This window comes from Marmota marmota, unplaced genomic scaffold (genome assembly GCF_001458135.2).
Source record: "Marmota marmota marmota unplaced genomic scaffold, marMar, whole genome shotgun sequence".
NCBI lineage: Eukaryota > Metazoa > Chordata > Mammalia > Rodentia > Sciuridae > Marmota > Marmota marmota.
Genome location: NW_026000168.1, coordinates 11,594,832 through 11,600,630, shown reverse-complemented (window position 1 = coordinate 11,600,630; position 5,799 = coordinate 11,594,832). Strand labels below are relative to the sequence as shown.

The following is a 5,799-nucleotide window of genomic DNA, read 5'->3' as shown; positions in this document are numbered from 1 at the left end:
ATAAAGAGCCATTGTCTGAGTGCATATATGGCAAATGACAGCTATTCAGAGAACTTAATGGATGTGAAAAGTCGGCACTTTCCAACTGAAATCTCTGTGACACTAGAAATTTCCAGGAACTGTACTGTTCAACACAGTAGCCATCAGCTACATGTGGCTAGTAAGCATTTGAAATATGGCCAGTATGATAAAGAAACTGTATTTCCAGTTTAATCTAACTGAAAATTCATTTAAATTTAAGTAGTCATAGGTGGCTTAGGGCGGCTAAAGTCTATAGTACATTTAGACTAAGCACACTGAAACCAGACATTGAGCTTTTTCAAGTAAATAAAACTACCTACTGGGAAAAAATAAGTTACAATTTTCCTCTTTGGTCTCCAAGGTCCCTTGCATGTGGTGCCCTGTTACTGCTGATAAGACTTGCACCGCTGACCGTTTACCCCCTAAGAGAAGAAAACTGACATTGCTTATAAGTTCAAAATGACACTGCCAGTGAACTTTACTTTCAAATGGAACAATTACCTCTTACTTAAAGGGGCTTCTCAAGACGTGTAAAGATTTGCTGTCATGAAAATGCGTATTTTGCTAACATCTCCTTCTTTTCTTTTTCTTTATTTCTGGCATGATTGGCTATGAGAAATAGAAAGTTATCTTTCTTTGAAAACAAAATAGGGTGGTAATCACAGGGATCCCCCTTCACACCTATATGAAGCTAGAGATTTGCATGCAAAGAGACAATTTTCTAATCAGGTATGATGTCTTACTCTAGAATGGACCATTTATTTCTGTTTCTCCTGGAACTTTTCATGAGCTGCATCTTTTGTACTTCTAATCCAGAAAATTCTAAGAAATCCTCCAGCATGCAGAGAAGAAGTCTCCTAAATATCTTCTATAACATGCGCTATTTGATTTTGTCTGCTGCCATAACCTACTACATGTTACACAGTAGTATGTGTTCACTATGACAGTATATTATCAAGCCTATTTCATTTTCTGTCTTTCCCACAAAACTGTAAACAACTGAGGGCAGGGGTTTTATTTTATTTCCTGTAAACATGGTTTATTAATATCTGTTGGTTCAAACAAATGAAGTAAATCACAAAGTTATCAAATATAGAAAAGTGAAAAATAAAGGGCAGATGGGAGTTCATAACCCACTTGAATCAAATGTATGAAAGATGATATGTCATGAGCTTTGTAATGTTTTGAACAACCAATAATAAAAAAAAAAGATTCCATCCATACATAAGCAACATATTCCATTCAAAAGCCCACAGCACATACCATTTTAAAGAACCCTTAATTTGTACTGTATAAGAATGTGATTATGTTCAGGAACTCAAACAGGAAGCTAGGAAACCAAATTCAAGGAGGATCACAAATTCAAGCCCAATTTCAGCAACTTGGAGAGACCCCGTCTCTAAGTAAAATATAAAAAAAAGCCTGGGGGATGTTGCTCAGTGGCTAAACACCCCTGGGTTCAATCGTCAGTATAAAAATAAATAAATACAAACATTATATATAAAGAGGGAGAAAAATAAATATATAATAATAAATATATAATATTATATATAAAGAGGGAGAGAAAAATTTTTCTTAAACAGGCAGAGTATAGATTTTAGGGTTTGGAGAGCTATTTGGTTTCCATCAGTCTTTTTTTTAAGCCCTATAAAAATGTAAAACCATTTGAAACAGGTATTAGAAAAAACAGGCTGTGACCCTGATTTGGCTCATAGATTACCATTTCTCTACCCCTTATGTAAAGGACTAATATTAATGTTGTAGCTTCATATTTTAGTCAGTTTTTTCATAGCTGTGACCAAGACACCTGACAAGAACAAGTTAAAGAGGAGGAAAGTTTGTCTCATGGTTTAGAGGTTAATTCCATTATCAGCTGACTCTATAGCTCTGGGCTTGAGGTGAGGCAGAACATCATGGCACAAGGGCCCAGTTGAGGAAGCAGCTCAGAACATAGCAACCAAGAAGCAAAGAGCTTCACTTGCCAGGAACAAAATACAAATCCCAAAGGCACACCCCCAGTGACCTACTTCCTCCAGTCATAACCCAACGGCCTACAGTTATCACTCATTTAATTCATTGGATTAATACATTAATTAGGTTACAACTCTCATAATCGAATCCTTTCACTTCTGGAAATTCTTGCACTGTCTCACACATGAGCTTTGGGGGACACCAATTATTCCAAGTATCTTTAAATTTTTGTTACCAAGGACTGAACCCAGGGCGCTTAACCACTGATCTACATCCCCAGACCTTTTAAATTTTATTTAGAGATAGGGTCTCGCTAAATGGCTTAGGACCTTGCTAAATTGCTGAAGCCAGTTTTGAACTTGTGATCTTCCTGCCTCAGCCTCCTGAGTCTCTGGGATTACAGGCGTGTGTAACCACACCAGGTTTAAATATAATATTTAAACTATCTGTTTTTCTTTGTTTCAAAGAAAATGGGCACATTTCTCATGTGGATAATGTAGTTTCCATTCTTTTCTTTTCTTTTTCTTTTTTAGACAATGTTGGGAACAAAAATTCCATTTCAAGTCAATTTGGAAATGTGTTTTGGATAATGGTAATCTAGAATTCAAACACTCCCACAAAAATAACTCTTCTAGATTTCATGTTTAAGAGAAAGGAAGAGGAAGGGAAAGAAAGAAAAGAAAATAGTCAAGAATATGTAACCAGAACAATATTGACCCAGTTATAGATGTGTCTGCAGATGGCATGGGCAATCTGTAAAATATGTTCTCATTAATAAGGCTTGATATCTGATAACTATAGAAACCCACATTCCACAGAATCTTGGAAATGTCTAAAAGTGTAAATTGTTTGCAGAAAATGTTATCTTCCTCTAGGTCCAAGAAGACCTGAAATGAAAGGATCCTTCTTGGGAAAGTTTCATCACTATTGCTGGCTATGAAAGATACTTTTCTCCTTGTCTAAATTTCAGTTGTTTTATTTATTTTCCACATCAGAGAAGTGAATACTTTAAAAGATGTCTGTCCTTGATTCCAGCTATAGAATCAGTAAATTTTTTCCTCAAATAATTTAAAATTGTCTTTAAAAAAAAAAAGTGAATATGATGTCATACATCCATGCCTCCGCTACCCCCCTCCAAAAAAGGTACTCTTTCCAGTTAATTGTCCATTTGCACTTTTTTTTTTTTAATACCAGGGATTGAACACAGGGGCATTTAACCACTAAGCCACTGAGCCACATCCCCAAGCCTTTATTTTTTTATTTCATATTTGAGACAGAGTCTCACTAGGTTGCTTACAGTCTCACCAAATTGCTGAGGCTGGCCTCTAACTTGTGATCCTCCTGCCTCAACAGCCTGAGCCTCTGGGATTACAGGTATGTGCCACTGTGCCCTGCCCATTTTCATGGTTTTTTTTTTTTTTTTTTTTTTGTAATATCTGAAAGGCTTAAGAATACCAACACATGGGGCTGGGGATGTGGCTCAAGCGGTAGCGTGCTCGCCTGGCATGCATGCAGCCCAGGTTCGATCCTCAGCACCACATACAAACAAAGATGTTGTGTCCACCGAAAACTAAAAAATAAATATTAAAAAATTCTCTCTCTCTCTCTCTCTCTCTCTCTCTCTCTCTTTCTCTAAAAAAATACCAACACATTAGAGGGCTGGGGATGTGGCTCAAGTGGTAACATGCTCGCTTGGCATGTGCGGGGCGCTGGGTTCAATCCTCAGCACCACATAAAAATAAAATAAAGATGTTATGTCTGCCGAAAACTGAAAAATAAATATTAAAAAAATTCTCTCTCTCTTAAAAAGAATACCAACACATTAAAAAGTACTTAAATATGCCTGCATGGTAGCCCACACCTATAATCCAAGCTGCTCTGGAGGCTGAGGCAGGTGGATCACGAGTTCAAATCCAGTCTCAGTAATTTAGCAAGACCCTTTCTCTAAATAAAATATATAAAAGGGCTAGGGATGTGGCTCAGTGGATAAGCACCCCTGAGTTCAATCACTGGTATAAATAAATAAATGGTACTTAAATAGAATGTACCTATTCTCTTAACACCTTCATATATAGCTAGCAGTTGCTTAGTTTCCTAAAGAATGCTAGTTTTTCCAGAAACTGTGAATGGTTTTAAAATAACCCTTTAATTTTTAGACAGAGAAATGTCTAGGAAGAGAAAAAAAGAAGTGCTATCCACTGAATAAAAAAATAAAGTGGCTAAACAAAAATCAATCTCTTTTTTTTTCTTTTAGATAGCTAAAATTGCTAAAGTGGTTAAGGTAGCATATAATTTTTATTGTTGAAGAATTTCATCCAGTTTGACAAGTAAATAAATGTTTAACTCTGTCCCTCCTTTTATTGCTGCAGAAACCAGAAGAAATGGAAAATAACTGCAGCATGTTTACGACATATTAGCTCCTTTCTCTACATGAAACACACAATGAGAACACTTTATAGATGAATTGTGCCTTTGACTGAATGGAGAATGGTGGACGAGTTCTGGTTTTGTGGAACTGAAAAATTTGTCACAGTTTCTACCTCTGAAAAATGAAAACCCAAAGGAAAACTAGTAGAAATACTTATTTTTTAATAGTGATAAAAATATAAAACAATATTTTTGGTGCACCTAAGTATTTTAAAATACATAATTTACAAAGAAAACCACTAAGTTTAAGGATGGCTATTACTAATAAACAATTATGGTTGTAGGTTTCAACACAAGCTATTCATCATACTTCAAGTGACATTACTTACTAAAAAATTTTTGAGATTGTTCTGTGATTATCATACTCTTGTCTGATTGCCTACTTTTTATTATCATTATTAAAAATATATATAAATGGGATATTGATATAATTGTGCCTTATATGTGTCATACATATGTATAATTTTAGTTTATTTTTTCTTATACTCTACATGCTCTAATATGCCAATACAGCTAAAAAGAAGTATCTAAATATTAATTACTCCTCCCACAGTAGTTGAATATAAAAGAGACAATTTTTCCAAAATGGCTGACCTCTCCATCACAAAATATAGATTAATAAATGAAAAGCCCACCACATTGATTTTTAAAAGTTTGATGTGACACAGGAAACTTAACAAATGAAAAAATCGAAAATCAGGAAGAAAGGATAAAAGAAATGGATGTGATTAGATGGAAAGCCTATGAGCTAACGGGAACACACTGGGGGAGACCCAGCAGGACCTGTTTAGTTAGGTTCTTGGCCTCTCTATATAACTTGCCTATCTCTGGGACACTGTTGCAAAGGGTCTTATTTTCAGGGGACATAGGTCAGAAAAAAGCCTTTCCAGGCTTCACAGTTTGCTTTAGGAAAGACAGGGTTCCTGGTTTCTTTGGTCCACCTTGGGGAAAAAGAAAGCAGAGCAGAGAAAAATGAGGACAGGAGAAGGTCAGAGACACCTTGCTTCTGAGACCTCCTGATCTCCTACATTTCAAAGTAATCAGCATACCATATTGCTATATTTTGGGCATTATGTTCTCAGTCCTTTCAGTTAAACATATAATATTTTTCAAAAATAGAAAAAAAAGATTTGTTTCAGAATGTTGCAAACCAGTTTTCTACAATTAAATTTGAAAATGGTGCCAAAATCACATTATTTTTCTTCTTCATATAACTGTGAAGTTTTACTATGATACTTTAAGACTAAAAAAGAAAAATACACCTAAATAGTTCAGTTGGAGAAGAGATTCAGAGGAATATTGGTTCAAGAGTATTTCTACTCCGCCATCCTCCTAAAATTAGTAATATATTAAGTTAAAAAATTGAAACAGTCTGGTTGG

At 35.3% G+C, this 5,799-nt stretch overlaps 1 long non-coding RNA gene across 1 annotated transcript; it reads left to right on the top strand.

The window, feature by feature from the left end:
• The first annotated feature begins 402 nt into the window (after positions 1 to 402).
• On the top strand, positions 403 to 4,575 carry LOC107150175. Its single transcript, XR_001504545.1, has 2 exons — positions 403 to 492; positions 4,362 to 4,575. It is a non-coding gene; the product is annotated as an uncharacterized LOC107150175 (long non-coding RNA).
• The last annotated feature ends 1,224 nt before the right edge of the window (positions 4,576 to 5,799 follow it).